The sequence below is a fragment of the Patagioenas fasciata genome, chromosome 1, assembly GCF_037038585.1.
Source record: "Patagioenas fasciata isolate bPatFas1 chromosome 1, bPatFas1.hap1, whole genome shotgun sequence".
Lineage (NCBI taxonomy): Eukaryota > Metazoa > Chordata > Aves > Columbiformes > Columbidae > Patagioenas > Patagioenas fasciata.
In genome coordinates, this window is record NC_092520.1 from 117,129,976 (window position 1) to 117,147,058 (window position 17,083).

Sequence of the window (17,083 nt, forward strand, 5' to 3'; positions counted from 1 at the left end):
AGTAATCTGTATTTTCCTAATGTTTTGCAGATATTGTAAAATCATTTAGTAATACTAGCTGCCATGTGATTTTCTTTATTTATCTATCTATTTATTTATTTTTACAGCCATCTTAACTACATAATTATTTAATGCCTTTGTGTTTTTAAACAATGAGATCTGTCTTCCAAGTGGAAGTTTCTGGCTATGATTTTAATATTAACATTTACAGAAATAGCTTTCAAGATTATTCTGAAAAAAATTATAGATATACACACACATGTATTTATACACGTTTTATTTTCTACTTTCCTTCTTTCTTTTTGAGTTTTATTGGTGCTTAGTAGCTAAACATTCTTGCATTCTTCCTCCATGTATTGCTGAAACATAATCACTTGGAGCTGTAGGCATAGTTACTTTATAATGTAGAATAATGCTACATAATAACTTAGGATATGGACTTGGAACTTTAAGTAGTAGGTTACCAAAGATGGAATTTGTCCTTGACCCTTTCTTAATCCACAAGCAGGATTACCACAGGGATCAGCAAATATCCAGCACTTAGCACTTTGTTTTCTCATGGTGTTAGGATGTGGCCGCAGACATCAGTAAAAGCAGATTTCATCATTTGCCTTTTTTTTCTTTTCAATTTTTAATGTAGCAGAAGGAGGTGGGGAGAACTACTCTTGTCCCCAGCTTGGAAAGAAAAATGCCTGGATGCCTGAAATGGGTTGTTGGGGGCTGTTTATTTCCACAGTCCTTTAGAGATCTTCCCCCTGCACCTCTAGCTGAATGCATTTGTGCTCTGAAAGGATTCATTGTACCGATATAGTGCCCTGTAACTTTTAGGAGATACAACACTGGCAAATAGAAAATTCTCCTTTTCTTAAACTGAGTAATCCAAGTATAGAGATGGAAATTGCCCATAGTGCTTCTAAACCAAGGCTTCACCACAACTCTCTAAATTGTAGAATGTATAAAAAGAAAACAGCTGGAACTTTGTTCTTGGATGATTCAACCCCCATAGCCACTGGTTACTTATTTACAGCTGGGAGTTCATAGTCATGTTTACAGAAAGTTGTGTGTGTTGTGTTTTCTTGTTAAAGGTGGTGGTTATTGTTCATTGAAAAACATGTTTTTGTAGATAAGATTTTCACACCAAAACTGCAAATCCTCAAAGGACTTGCAGGACTTTCTCAGTCTGTGCTGGAGAGCTGCTGCTGCCCCGTGTCCTGCAAAACTGATATATATTGCACTGATAACTGTGTGCAAGCGAAAAATCAATCCATTATTAGATTTTAAGACTATTGATAAGCAATACTTACTTGGAGAAGCATGCGGCTTCAAGTGTTCTAGGCATATTTATGTATAAAGTCTGTTATGTATGTGAAAAATATAAATTCTGTTTTTTACAGCAGATATTTATTATAGTTGATGCTGGTATGGCACCTAGTTGGTATCTTAGAATGGTGGTAGAGGAGATGGCTTCAAGTTCAAGTACTTTTGAGTTTAAGGGGAGAGTTTCTTTAGTTTTTTTTTGCTTCCCTTCCAAATATAATTAAAACTGCTTTATTCACTGGAGACTAGATATTCAAAGTCACTAGAGTGACTTTGGAATGTAACCTGAATTTTCACAGAATTTATGAAACTTAGACATGCTAGTTTTTCTCAGCTCTTTGAAGTTTTTGATACATTTTGAAATCTGTCTCACTGACTGAAGCCTAAAATTCCTGGGGCAAACAAATAAGATGACAACCTTCATTTATGTCCTTGCTTCTTGGGCTGCAGAGAAGCTACTGTAGCCTCTCTGACCACAGTGATCTCATCACTCTTCAACCCTTACGAGTCATATATGTAAGAAGTTATTTTGTTGTGTTTCAGGAGGTGTCTCCTAATGGCACTGACTTCATGTTTGTTCTGGAACACATTTGGCTTGAGGGCAGCTATGGACTATATACCCAATATACTTCTGTTTCTGGCCGATGATCTTGGCATCGGAGATATAGGTTGCTATGGCAATAATACTGTAAGGTAAAAAGTTCTCTTGGTACAATATATTTAACATTATATAATACCGGTCCTGGGTAATAAAGCCTAATTATAATAGAAGAAATATCTTAATTCAAGTCTCTAGTAACTGTGTATTTCAGTACTTTTTTTAGAAGTTCTTTCTGGGAATTCTTCCCACCATCTGCTCCATGTGCTAACTCTCCAGCCATGTGTTTTATTATTATGGTTACTTCTCATGCATTAATTACTTTGTTTCTTTTCATGCATAGTTAAGCCTCACTCTATTCACCCAGTGCTTTTCAGAATCCCTCACCCAATTTCTTGTCGTGTCCTTCAGACCACTCTTATCCACACTCATGGACTTACCCACATAATTCATTCTGTGATTATGTGCCTTCAAAACTAGTGGTTACATTCCTTCAAAACTAAAAAGGCAAAGCAGAACTGAATGGGCATTGGGAGCACATCTGAAAAGCCTCAACTCATGTGGAGCACAGACATTTTCTTGGCATGCTCTGGGTGCATCTCCCTCACATGATGTTGGGATTGTACAGAGAAATGGAAATGTGGTTATGGAACTCTTGTTGTCCTCTGCCGGTGGTGAAGATGGGAGGATGGGGGGGCTCTTTCACTCTTTGTGGTTTTGTAGTCCATTATTGTGAGAGAACTAGATTCCCACATAAATGTAACAATGTAAAGACACCACTATATTATGAAATTAATAGCTCATGATAAAAACATGGAACAGAAAGTCTTGGTTCCAAGAGCTTGAGATACCCTGTAAGATTTTCCGACTCAATGAACTTTTTGAATTCAGGGTCTAAATGTCCTGGCAAAAATGATCTGTTGGAAGTATTGAAATAGGAAAATATTAGCCTTTCTTAGGTAATTCTTTCCATTTCAGTTTTATTTTCAAACCAAACACTACTAACAACACCTAGGTTTATTTTCAGTGTTGTCAAGTGCACTCTGTGGCTGTGTCCTGATAAATGTATTCTCCAGTGGCTACAACCCACTTCACTCACTGTGTTAAACTTTTTACTATATCAGTCCTGGAATATGTAAAGAAAAGTGTTTGTTTGTTTTTTGAGGAACTGTTCAAAGCTCTAGTTCTTCTTGGTAATTTATTAAAATAAGTTTCAGGTTACCTTCCTTCTATTAAACTTGATAATGTTATTTAGGACACCAAACACTGACCGCCTGGCAAGAGAAGGAGTGAAACTTACTCAGCACATCGCTGCAGCTTCGCTTTGCACTCCAAGCAGAGAAGCTTTCCTTACTGGCAGATACCCTATCAGATCAGGTTGGGCCTATTTTGAATTACAATTTTCCGTGCATGGTGCTGAGATACTACAATAACTGATAAATACTGGAACAGGAGAATTCCACTGTTTCCTCAACCTGACATAGAAAATACACTGCTAGAGCCTCAAACTTTCTGTAAGTAACTTCTGAATGGGAACAACAGCCTCACCAGCTGGTGAAGCATTGGCCTGACTTTATAGGATGTGGGAGATTTATATGATGAAAATAAGTATGGAGAAATGCCAACAGCAGTGACATCTGTCACTTCCTTAGAGCAATGCAGCCTGGGGAAAACTAATGGAATTCCTCTTGATGGTGATGGTTAGAGGTAAGGGGTTGGAACACGGCTCCTAAGACAAACAGGCAAGTTCATTGCCCAAGAGAATCATAGAATAGTTTGTATTGGGAGGGACCTTCAAAGGTCATCTAGTCCAATGCCCCTGCAATGAGCGAGGACATCTTCAACTAGATCAGGTTGTTCAGAGCCCTGTCCAGCCTGGCCTGGAATGTCTTCAGGCATGGGGCATCTACTACCTCTCTGGGCAACCTGGGCCAGTGTTTCACCACCCTCAGTGTAAAACATTTCTTCCTCATGTTTAGCGTGACATAGTACAGAAGGTCAAAATATTTGGGTGAAAATGGAGTGTTGGATCCATTCCCCACCTACCTAAGGTGCCTTTTGGAGGACTTAATATTCACTCCCACCAGGCATTGTATAGGAAAATTAGGTGCCTACTTTGAGAGCTATTTGCAAAATCAGCATGTATGTTGGGTGAATTGTATCTCACCTAACATAGTACAACATCCTTCTGATGTAGGGAAATGCAACTGTTATCTATAATTTTAGATGAAAAGCAGGGACCAGGCACAAAATAAAGCCTACTACATACTGTCATCACTGATTTATTATCAGTTTGATGGTAAAACTTGTGCCAAGCAGTATTTGTTTTGAAATAGAACTCTTGACTCCCTGAAGTACTTAGACACACTTGTGTGACTGTCTACAAGACGTGCTTGGCTTTACATCTTGTCATGAGCTCTGACTTCAGGGTGAGCTCTTGGCACAGAGGTTGGCAGGAGCAGCCCAGCCTCTGCTGGCAGAGAGCAAGAGGCCCACAGGAGTGACCCATCAGGGATGGCATCCAGCAACAGGTACCAGGTGCTGCAGTGGAATGCTGGGTCAGGAGGGCTCCCAGCTAATGAAACCACATTTGCCAGGCTGCTGCAGCAACAAGGCTATACCAATGGACTCATAGGTAAGGGGAAATGTTTCAGTGTGACCTTGAAGAATGAACTGGGTATATGAAGGGTGTTTGGGGATTGTATTCACCCAAAATGGTCAGTTGGTCAGAGTTACGAATCCTCTCTCACAAGCTGAGGGGGAAAATTGCTCTTATTTGCAAGAAGACTGAAAATGCCGCAGTCTGAAGAGTTTTAAGGCAATGCTAATGCCTGTACAAGGCACTCAAAACAAGAGGAATTAAAAACTACCTCATGTTTATAATGGATGAGCATTTATTATACTTGGCCTAAGATTTTTTTCTTTTGTTTTTGTTTTTTTTTTTTTCAAAGGCAGGTCCACTGTGAGAATTTCATTCATGTAGAGATTTTTCCAAAGAAAACAATGTCTTTAAGTATCTCATCTGACTTTAGGAGGCAAAAGGCGGAACAACTAAAGAGCATAAGGAAAGAAAGGAACAAAGTTTGTACCCACAGAGGAGAAGATGAAGCACAGGTGTCTCACAGGTGATGTCATGAGGTCCCAAAGGGGCATGATATGGTGTCTTTCCTCAGATGAAGCCGAAATGCAAAGATGTCAAGGAAACACTGTCCCAGAGCACCTTCCTGCCTGTAACTTTGGTCAGATCTCAACAATTTCAAGGTTCATCATACTTTTACCAAATATTTCCAGCATCAACTGGCAAAGTCTCTTATTTATCTTCCATTCATTTTTACTACTGTCAAGTGACAGACGCTCACAAAGGATCCCTTCACATAAATGGATAGGTAGGGTAAGCACTGTATCCCTTAAAGCCTGGGGGACTAGGGGCCAGCTATGCCAAATTCATTGTCATCTCCAAGTGCTGGAAATAGATGTGGTCGCATTGAATTGCAGTCTAATGAACTTCAGTCTTCCTGGCTGAGTCTGTAATTACTTGGCAATCACATAACCCAGCAAACCTCAGGGTCCTTTGATCCAGCACATTTCCTAAGCAGACAAGAGCTTTTGTCTGCTTGCTCTATTTTGGGCAGGGATAGAATGAAAGGCTGGTTTACAGCCTTTTCTCCTTTTCATATGAAGTTGGGACACGCTTGAGAAATCATCTTCCTGAGTCTGGTGATCAAGATATCTGTTAACATTGACTAAAAGTTTACTGGATCTTCCAGCAAATTTGTAACATTATGTGAAAATGAAGTTGCAAGTAAATGATTGAAAGTTAGGAAGGAAATGAATCTAAGCAGCCAGAGAGTCAGAGTACTTTAACTCCTTGATCTTCGTTGAAAGTTAATGAAATCCCATCCTTATGTGACCCTTAGCTGAGCAGCTGTGCGTCTTGCAAATTTCTGTTTATCACCATTATGGTATGACATTCACCTGATCAGGCACTGGTTTTACCCAGTATCCTTATGCACCAGGAGAACGCGTCAATACTCTGTTGAAAAACTGAATGGCTTGCTTAATTCTCAAACAGATCCTGATGATGCTACCTTGGACTCCTTTTGAGTCGTCTGCATTAATGTTCTAACTTCTTTCCTGCTTTAAAACCTTCAGGACAGTGGCATCAAGGTGTAAAATGTGAATCCTTCAATGATCATTGTCATCATCCTCTAAATCATGGGTTTGACTACTTTTATGGTATGCCTTTCACAGTTCTAAACAACTGTCAAGAAAACCAACTTCTGGAGCTGGATGTAGCCCTTCAAGCTAAGGTTTGGCTTCACAGCCAGATAATTGCTCTTGCTCACTCTCACTGCTGGAAAATTGACTGGTTTGATTTCCATCTGCTGGAAGATACTTGCTTGTTTTACTTTGGCAGGCGGCCTTTTCTTCATTTCTTGGTACTCCAGTTATGGCTTTGTGCAGTATTGGAACTGTATTTCGATGAGCAGCCCAAGAGGTTAGAGAGGACTGCTTCTCTCATGCTGAAAGAGGCGGTGTCATTTATTGAAAAGTAAATGTTTGTAGTTTCTTTAAAGGGACCAGAATGTTCTGGGCACTTGGAACACGATATTCTTCTCCAGTAACTAGAGCTGTATCATGACAACTGCTTTGAAACTCATATCCGAGTTCTCTGTTTAAGAACACAGTGCACTTCAATTTTAATTGCAACTGTCTCACAGTGGAAGCTACAGTAAGTGAGATGGATTTTAACCAAATGATACCTGACCATCTCGCTATGCTCTGGAATCTGTAATTACTGTATTTGCTCCAAGATTGACCAGCTAATTTTTACATTTCACTCTACAAGCCTCATTTGTGCTCTTTTTCATAAATCCTACAAAACATGTAGATTAAATACATATGAGGCACAAAATTATTTTATATGAAAATCTCAAACAATTTAAAATCTATTTTTATGGATTGAGAAGGAAGCCAAGTAAGGTTACTAATTTTCTTGATTCAAGTTCTATCTGCACAGCCTTCTATATTTCTCTGCATCAAATGTCTTTCTGTAAAACAGGGAAAAATAACTATTATTTTCTTAACGTTTGTAAAAGCAAATATACTGAAAATGTTAAGTGACCATCTTAGAAAAGTCACATGAATATGAGAGTGTATCCATTGCATTTAATTAAAAAGGCATCAGACTTAGGCATCTGATTCATTTAAGCACTGTGCAAATGTTATGCCAGTTTACATATTGGAATTTGAAAATAATCTGGCTGAAAATATTTTTCTTGCTCGCATTTAATGCAAAAAGAAAACTATCAACTGTGATCAATGAGGATTCGTAAGATGTAGGTACAGTCTAGATCTAATGTATGTGTCTGTGCATGGATGAATATTAAATGTTTCAAAATATTCCAAATGCACAACTCAAATTATTTGTATTTTTGGTTTATTTTTAAGAAACAAGCATGGACCGTTCCTCCTCTTTGTCTCCTTTTTACATGTTCACACTCCACTCTTTACCATGGCAAAATTTCTTGGGAAGAGCTGTCATGGTTTATATGGAGACAATGTAGAAGAAATGGACTGGATGGTGGGTAAGTATCCTTCATGAAGGATTTGTTTCAGACATATGCACCTCTGAATTTTAAAGCCAGAAAACTGAAGGCCAGAATGCCTACAGACATCTAAGCTTTTAAAAGCTTCTTCTAGGGCATTGCAAAAGATTATTATTGAAACATTATAAATGTGGCTTGATCTTTCTAATTGGTTAATAGGAACCTTGCTATCTCTTTTCTTAAATTTAAGGCAAAATTCTGAATTCGCTTGACAAGGTTTGAAAAAACATACTTTCACATACTTTGCTTCTGATCATGGAGGACACTTGGAGGCCCATGATGGATCTGCCCAGCTAGGTGGCTGGAATGGTATTTAAAAGGGTAGGAAAAACACTGAATTTATATGAAGTTTAGAACCAGAAACATAATGAATTTGCGTGGCTGAAGCTGTCAAGGCTGGAATTGGTTGCATTTTTATATTGAAAAATCAGTAATATGCAGAAGTGATTTATTCTTAAAGTTGCCTTTTATTTCAGTAAAGTTGCAAGCATTATTGCACGTCTTCTTGACAAAGGTATTTTCTTTCTTGTACCTTGTACCTATAAATGATTTGGTGTTCTCAGTTAAGAGTTACAGGAAAAATGTGATAGTTCCCCATATTGAATTCTCTCTTTCCCTTTCTGTCTTTGTTTCTCTCACTTTTTTTTCTCTCTCTCCACAATAGGATTATGTCCTAATTTCCTTGTTTCTTTTTCTCGTTGTGTTCCAGAAATCATTGCTGCCCAGCTAATTGATATGGAATAGAGTGAGGGCACATTGTGTCACGACTTGTGGCAACAATTTATTCCCTGCATGCTTTTATATTCCACCTAAAATCAGTGATTGGCATAAAATCCAAATGACCTTGGTGGTCTAAGAGGTTCTTGCTCTTTATCTCCTTCTCATCCCTTTCTGTTGTGAATCATTCTTCAACTTGCTGAGCAGTGCAGTGGCTTTTTCAAGTCAAAAGAATAAGCATTCATTGCATTTTCTCCCATCTACCCAAACAGCCCTGTAACATCAGACCACCTCATTCTGTGACCTGTTATGAACATGTCACAATGTGTCAGGGCTTAGGCTCTGTTATCACCAGCGAATCATCCACCTCTTGTCCAAACTTCTGATGTTTTTGTTTTCCTGAAAAAGGTTTCTTCCATTTCAAAACCTTCTTGAGCTGTTCCACAGGGCACAGCAGAGGTCAAAGACATGGTATTTTGGCTCCAATGAGGTGGATGCTCTGCTGTTGAGCAATGGAGGTTGCTGGCCTTTATGAAAGAGATGAGCGTTCAGTTGGTCTGTTAATCCTTCATCTCACTCCCTGCTTTTGCTTGAGAAAGGAGGCTCTGTGAATGATGACTGATTCATAAACCTGAGGGGATCTAACAAAGAGAAAGTTTTTTCTATGTTGTATATATTAATTAAAAGGTTTCTGCTTTGGGAGTTAGGTAAATATTGTCTTCATACACCCAGTACTAGGGTGCTTTATTATGTTAGTTTCTGTTAGTAGCAAGTTTGTAAAATATATTTCTCTTTTGTTTGAAGTAAAGCATATGTGGTATCTCATAGGTTCAGATTTTTTGGTTCTGAGTTAAGACATGTTGCATTAAGCATTGGGAGAGTCAGGTCCAAATCTCAATTTTTAAAAAGGAAGAGATGCATAAGGAAATGTAAGTGTTAAGGGCACATATTTTAAAGGGGATCCCTGAATATAAAGAGGCTTTTTTCCTGTTTATTAAAATAGGATACTAATTAGTAATATTTTAAAAGTATAGGTTTTCAAAGGTAGATTTATTATTCCTTCCCCCACCTGTGGTCAAAGTTGAAATAGAGTTTGTCAAGCCCTATCTTTCTAGGTTTGGATGAGTTATATGTCATATTTTGAGGCCTTCTAAAGCGTGTGAAGTCTAATGCAAATAAAGAGTCAAATCTGTTGGATAAGCAGTGTATTATTGCACTTTTTTTTTTGTACTTTGAAATGCAACAATTCAGTGAAAAGGTTTGTGTTTACTTCCGAACTGCCGTATGTTGATTCATTTCACTTCAGATGGAAAAGGCATGGGAGGCTGGGAAGGAGGGACCCGTGTGCCAGGAGTATTTAGGTGGCCAAGAGTTTTGCCTGCAGGTGCAGTTATTGATGAACCTACAAGTCTTATGGATATTTTTCCTTCAGTTGTTCATTTGGCTGGAGGGATATTGCCAAAGGACAGGTATGGAGATGTTTTCAACAGAAAAGATTGATAGGAGAGCTAGCTATTAAAAGGTTACTGTGTTTCTTATCATTCTTGGGGAATCCCATTAATATCTTTTAGCCTCAAGACTAGTGCGAGATTTTAAAATAGTGAGCAAACTCTCATAGATATGCCCACAGATGTGGATGTGGTTGGCGCAGTTGTTCCTGCCAAAGTGTTAGTTTTAGAGCCAGGTTCAGCGTCATTCAGGAAAGAATTGATGGCTGACATTGTTTTGGTACAAACTGACTTCACTATGGACACTTACAAGTATCCCCTGAAGTCATTAAAGCCATCCTTTCTCAACAGATTTCCTTAAACTCCCTTGAAAATTGCTAAATGTAAACAACTATGAGATTGGTATTGATTTCCTGAATAAATTGCTTTGTCCTGCTAGACCAAGCTCTTAATATTGTTTCTGTATTGCTAAATGTAATGAGTTGACCCAGCTATTAAAAAAAAAAAAAATCTAGGAGCTTAAATATTGGCTCAGCAGTCTGCTGTCTGCTCTAAATATATGACCAAACTAATTCTCTATGCTGTCTCAAACACTGGTGCAGCAAATGCAAAGGCAGCGATAAGTGTGCTGTTCGCTGTCAGGTTTTGCCCTCGCCTGAATACCTTTCTCCCCATTACATTAGGGTGATTGATGGATCAAACTTGGTGCCTTTACTGCAAGGAAGAGCTCAAAAGTCAGAGCACAAGTTCCTGTTTCACTATTGTGGGTCCTACTTGCAGGCAGTGCGGTAGCACCAGAAGGACAGTGAGTATAAATGTTTGTTTTGTGGTAAATGCAAAACATGAGTTTTCTCCTTTCAATAGCTGCCTTGCTAACTGACAGGTTTATTGCATGATGGGTGTTTATCAGTACTGATCTCTGAGATTCTTGAAATTGTTGTGCATGACATACCAATGTTTCTGGCTGGCTGAACACATCTTACAACAAATAAATATTTGTGAGTAACAAACCTGTAGGAAGTGGGGTGGGAATACAGGCTAGGTACTACTGCACTGGCAATTTAATGTGGTTTTCTTCATATCTCTAGTGTTTACTATCTTCAAAGTAAGTACTCTAGATAAAGAATCTGATTTGATTTGTGGCAATGGGGGTGACAGAGTGTGTGAGAAGAGGTCTCCTCAGTAAATAACTGTACTCTTATTTCTCGAAGGCACTTTCTATTTTCTTCTGTCTTGTAGTTGTGCCATAAGATTTCTTTCCTGCCTGGTGGAGGCATCTGGAAGGCTCATTATGTGACCCCATGATCCACCCACTCTGGGCTGGGGCTTGCTATGGAAAAGGAATCTGCCAGTGTTTTGGGGAAGGTGTGATCCATCATGACCCTCCCCTGCTGTTTGATCTCTCACGAGACCCTTCTGAAGCCAAACCTCTGTCAGCTGACACCAAGCCCCTCTTTGATGTTGTGATAAGGAAGATTGGAAGAGCCATAGAGGAGCAGCGCAGAACACTTACTGAAGTCCCAGAGCAGCTTTCTTTGTCCAATGTGGTGTGGAAACCATGGCTACAGCCGTGCTGTGGGACATTCCTATCCTGCTTGTGTGCTGTCACCTTTCTTATCACACCAAGTTTGTGAGACTGATGTCTACTAACATGTCATGTGGCACTGAGTCCTCTGTTGACCAAGCTTTCGGAAAATAATTGTTTTCTTTCTCTCTCTGGGAAGCAAAGTGGATGACAATAAAGGAAAAGAATGTTGATTGGAGACTTTTCCCCTTCATTCTTCACCACTAGCCAAAGGTCTAAGGAAATGCTGTCTGGTATGGTAAAGGGCTTGAACAGAGACTGGTTTTGCATTTTTGCATGTAAGAGGCTGCTGTAGAGCTGTGTGCTTAAACTCTGCTTGACTTACGGCTCCTTGGAGAAGACAACTGGAGAACTCTGCTGAAAGCCTAGTGTATGGTGCTGAGCAGGCAGCTGTAAGAAATAGTAGACTTGCACAGAATTCTAGATATTTGCAGTCGTGACCCTACACTCCACAAATCATGATTGTACTCTATCCAAACATAGTAGTTTGTGTCAGTCTTGTTTCCTGTTGTTCCCTGTTATCGCTGCAGTAATTTTGTCAAGATGTTGAGCAGCACCCAAGACAGAGTGAACCCGATTTAGGGAGGGATCATCCTCAGGTTGTGAATAGTTTCTTGGACAGATCTGCAGCTTTAGCTGGGTGACAATAACATATATCACAGACAATGCAAAGTCCAAATGTCAGGGATTTGTCCAATATAACTATGCAACAGTTGCAAAAGAGAGAGAAGCATTTTGCTCTTCAGAAAGAGGTCCTGGTGCCTACTAATTTGACAAAACAGCAATTTTATTGAATATAAGATGGCTATAAAAATGATTTGGATTAATAACTTGTACGGTTTCAATGCCAGTTCCAGAAAAACAAGGTTAATTTGAGAGTAATATTGGAATTAATACTCAAAAATATTTGGTAGTAGTATACATACATAGGTTTACAAACTACAACTTGTAAAAAGGGGTCCTGCTAATAGTAGTTAAAAAAAAAAAAAATCCTCTCCACAAAAAAAGAAAACAACACAGAAACAGAATAAAAATCCTCGGGTGTGACCCAAGCCATATTTTCTAACGAAATAGGACTTGGCACTGAAATTTGCAGTGAAATTGCAGAGATTTTAGGGCTTTGAATTGCATTAATGACTGAGTATTTTGTAGGGGTAGATGAAGTCAGAGTTTATTATAAGTGTGCTGCTAGAACTCTGAAGAACTTGGAGGTTGAGGTGAGTAAATGGAAACATTATTTTAGCTCGTTTTTTGTTGTTGTCATCCCATCCCCCACTCCTTAAGGAATACCCCTACAAATGTTTTACTTGCTCAGCCAGTTCAGTTGATTAACAATTTTCTTTTTACCTCTTAGTCTTTTTTTATATGTGTGACATAGAAACAATTTTTCAAATTTCTGTTTGTGTCTTTTCAATACTTTTGTTCTTCACTACTACAAGGTCACTCTGAAAACTTGTCAAAGGTAGAAAGAACTATCTGAATGCCAGTGATTGTTTTTAGTACTTAGACATGTGCAAAAAGCCAGATAGAAAGTAGTAGTATAAAGCACACAATGACTCAAAAATTGTAGTTTTACTGGCAGAGAATTTGCCTGTATGCAGTAGGGAGTAAAAAGCAGCTTCCTGTGCTCAGACACAGTGAAAAAAATGATTAGCCAAAGAGGAATAAATACTGTACGGCTTAGAATGCAGAGACAAACATTCAAACGGGTTTTGTTTGGTTGGTTTTTTTTGTTTAGAAAAACTCTTGGTTTAAAGCTTAGTTCTGTTGAAGGTAGTAAGTCATCACAGCTGTTACCTCTGTATTGGGTCACTAATGTAGTAGTGAGGAAAAGGATGCAAGGTTTGTGCAAGCAGAATGGCTCCTTCCCTTCCAGATAGAGTTATCAGGGAAAAAATTAAAGATGGGGGTTTTCAGGGTTTGATTTGGGTATTTTAGGTATACCAGCAGCAGCATGGGCACATCTTCAGTAGTGATCACATGGTGAGGAAGATGTAAACAGTCTAGAAGGGCTGAGAGAAATGTTTAGTCATAAGTTGGACCAAAGACAACTGAAAATTAATACTTATGTTATTGGTGATTTTCAAAGATCCATCTTTCCCAAAGCATGATGTAATTTTTGAGAAATGTATTTTTTCAAGAAAAATCTTTGCACCAGAAACATCAAAAGCTGTTATGTAGTCATACAAAGTAAGTGTTATAGTCAAATAAGTGTGAGTAAAAGGAGCTGAATTTGACAACTTATATCTTATAAAAATAATTGAATATAGTCATAAGTGCAAGGAGGCCAACAAATAAAAAACTGCCTCCAACCCTGGTTATCTCTGCTACTGTATTATATGAGTCTGATAGTTTAAGCTGCTTCATCTTTCCACCTCATTGATCCCTACTGATTTCTCCAGAACACAGTGTTAAATTCAGCATTCACTGTATTCAAGTAACTTGGAGAACTGAAATGTCAGGCAATGAAAAGGCAAGAGCTCCTCCAAGTAATTGCTCAAGACCTTTTGAAGGGTAAAGTGTATTATATCAGAGTTAAGTTCTGAAAAAAAGCAAGGAAGGGAGAAGAATACTAAACATTCAGTTCCTGGGCGTAGGGGAAGAAAGTGCAATTAATATCTTTAGCACGGGTAGGTCTACCTGTCCTGAAAATATAATGAAGAAAAAACATGACAGAAGAAAAGGGGGAGGACAACCTAGTCCTGTTATGCTGCTTGGAAGGGTGGAAAAGTAGGGTGGAAGGAAAAAAAACCAGGGCTATTTCCATTATTATTTATAGAACCTCTTGTTATTCTTGTTCTTATCTCTTTTGAGGCACTAAAGTAGAGCAGTGACAGGCTTTGTACAAATATGCACTGAATTAACTAGATAGCGACTCTAGCAAAGGCAGTAGCTGTGTTGTGCCAGTTTTTCAAGAATAAGGACTTTGTACTCTGCTTGGAATTCATGTAAAACCTGTGTGACAGTTTCAGTTTGGCTGTTGCTGGTGGTGGTCCCGGGCACTGTCTGTGCTGGAGACTGGGAGAGTGAGAAGAGAAGGAGCAAGTCCCAGCTCGCTTCCTTCCATGCACGTCTTGGAGGATCAGGACTGCTAAGGACACAAGGAGCAAGAGGGATTTTGGAGACCGAAGAATAATTGAGACGAGGGTTTGTTTTCCACATTGTTATGATAAAAGCGGTTGACTTTTTTTAGTAGTCTTGATGGTAATTTATTGTGGTGCACTGGCTTACAGAGGGAATTACTGTCTGATGTTTTCTCGGATTTCTGTAAGTAACTACTGATTTCTAGTGGCTGGTGTTAGATTTATGAATTAAGTTTTTTAACAGCTAAGGAAATTGGACAAGCCTTAGGGCCCAGTACTGGGTTCATCACATACTAGGGCTCTGCTTTTAGAAGGAATCAGCCTCTAACAGAGAAATGTAAATACGTATATTTAAACTGATATTTTTTTTTAAACAAGTTTGGTACTTATTCTAGTCCTTCAGTAAGGGCAGTGCTCCTAAAATATTCTTGCATAAATCAGGAAGCTCTAATTTTAATCATGCCACCACCAACAGCATTAAGACTCTTTTTTTTTTTTTTTTTTTTTTTTTTTTAATACCACCCTGGTTTGAAACTCACAGCTGTTATGAGGGACTTTACAAAGTCTCTGTCTAAAACCCAATGTGCCTGCTGTGACCAGCTGGTTGTTCTGCAGGAATCTGTGGGGAGCAAGTGAAAGGCAGCAGAGCTCTTGGACCAACTTGGAAAGCTTGTCAACACCCATGGGAAATCAAGCTCTCCAGATCTGTCTGTTTCCTTTGTTCCACTACAGCTCACAAGGGCTTTGATGATCCCCAGCTACTCAGCACAGGCTGAAAATGTTTTCATTGTGATGGTTTTGGCTTAATCATGTACCCCAAGCCCTTTAAAGGCACTGGGTACCAGGTGCTGGGAAGGCAGAGCTCTGCCTCTGTTGTGAAAGCACTGTAAAGATGTTGCCATTATAGATAAGGAGCAGAGCCATTGCTAGTTCTTCCTTCTCATGGGTTAATGCCTTTGTGCAATTGCCCGATCCTCACCTCAGCTCTCCCCTGAGAGGCCACAGTTCATCAGGTCTTCAGGAAACTGCTGCCAGGCTGTGGTTCTGAGACATCACTACCATACAAATAAAAGAAGTGAGATCCTAGTAGCAAGTCTTTTGCTTCACATTGATAACAGCCTGCTTTTCAGAGCATGATATTGGTCTTCTGGCATCTGCATTCAGTGAGGTCTTGCTTCAAACAGCCAATGCTTTGGATCAGGGGGATCTTGTTGCTTCCCCATTAATCTCTGACTCAACCAGTGGGCAGGGAGGATGAGCTCTCAGTACTGACTTTCAGGATCTCACCAATAGAGAGAGGAAGCGTTATCAATCCTATGGAAAAATCCATATAAAATAGAGATAAAACTTTTTAAAAAATTATTTTTATTTCCCATATTGTCTTTGTCATAGTCAAACAAGCACCTAGACATTACTTGGAAAAAATCATCAAGGGACCCCATGTTTAGACTATTCTTGTTCTATTTTCCTAGTCAGAATAACAGCACCTGCAATTTTTTATTTTTTACCCCATGGCTCATCCTTTGAAATGCATAGGGCAGACTTACATTCTGCTCTGGGCAGTTTAGCATTCCTCAGACATTCAAGGTACCTGTAACACTCTTACGTAATAGAAAGGCAGAAAAAAATTCTCAGAAAATGTGCTGATCTTGGAGAAAAAAAAACAACAACAAACAAACAAACACAAGTCTCTCAATAGTCAAGATAGAACTTTTCAGTTCTCTGTATTTAGAAGTGACTTTATGTTTACAAACGTGTTTTTAGTTGTCATAGAAAGTAAATAATCTTACTAGCTTCAGCCTGTTCATTAATAGAGCAAATAACATCTTCATTCTTATGCTGCTTTGAAATTGAATGTGTGGAAAAGTAGGGATTTTGCATGGATGGGATATCTCAGATTTTTGTCTTTTCGCAGTGAAGGAATGAATGTCATCTCTCATTTACTTCAGTATACACCATGAAGATAAGCGTATGCCAGTCCTCAGTGGAGCCAGTTTCACATGTACATCTGCATGACTCTTTGCACAATTCTGGTGCAATATTTTCTGCAGATCTCTTAGGCTGTAACCATTCACAAGGAAAAGGAATGTATTTCCCAAGCCATTCTTTGTCCAAAGCAGCTAGGTGTGCTTTCCATTTCAGCAAGCACAGGAAATTGCTTTCACTCTTAAAATTTGACTTGCCAGATAAAAATAAATATTTAGAAACTGAAAAGTTATTTCTGGGGTTTTAAAGTCCAGGTTAAGTTCATAGAGTTGGTAGGTAGAAAAACTGGGTTGTAAAATCTATAAATGGCATTAAGCTTTGAAGCCCTTTAAGGAAATAAACAGAATTATAGTTATATTTCTGAATGGTTTTTAGTAACTAGAGAACAAGTCTGATGAGGAGTGGCTGAGGGAACTGGGGTTATTCAACTTGGAAAAAAGGAGGATGAGGGGAGACTTTATCGCTCTCTGCAACCACCTCAAAGGAGGTTATAGCATGGAGGAGGTTGGTCCCTTCTCCCAAGTAACAAGTGATAGGACGAGAGGAAGTTGTGCCTCAAGTTGTGCCAGGGGAGGCATTTAGATCGGATATTAGGAAAAAATTCCTCACAGAAAGGGCTGTCAAGCATTGGAACAGGCTTCCCAGGGAATTGGTTGAGTCACCGTCCCTGGAGGAGTTCTAAAGTTGTGTAGATGAAGTTCTTAGAGATGTGATTTAGTGGTGGACTTGGCAGTGTTAGG

General features: G+C 39.0%; 1 protein-coding gene and 1 long non-coding RNA gene across 5 annotated transcripts in view; both read left to right on the forward strand.

The window, feature by feature from the left end:
- LOC136104623 (arylsulfatase H-like) overlaps positions 1–17,083 on the forward strand; it is a 42,175-nt gene that overhangs the window by 4,920 nt on the left and 20,172 nt on the right. The window contains exons 1-2 of one of the 4 annotated variants that reach the window (XM_065843739.2): positions 12,395–12,491; positions 14,241–14,421. The exons of the other annotated variants lie outside the window; for them this stretch is intronic. The gene's annotated coding sequence lies outside the window, so the exon portion shown is untranslated. Of the gene's footprint in view, positions 1–12,394; positions 12,492–14,240; positions 14,422–17,083 lie in introns of those variants that run through there. 4 annotated transcript variants of the gene reach the window in all.
- Positions 6,238–10,497, forward strand: LOC136104654 (uncharacterized). The gene is made up of 3 exons (XR_011740789.1): positions 6,238–7,503; positions 7,715–7,845; positions 10,373–10,497. It is a non-coding gene; the product is annotated as an uncharacterized lncRNA (long non-coding RNA).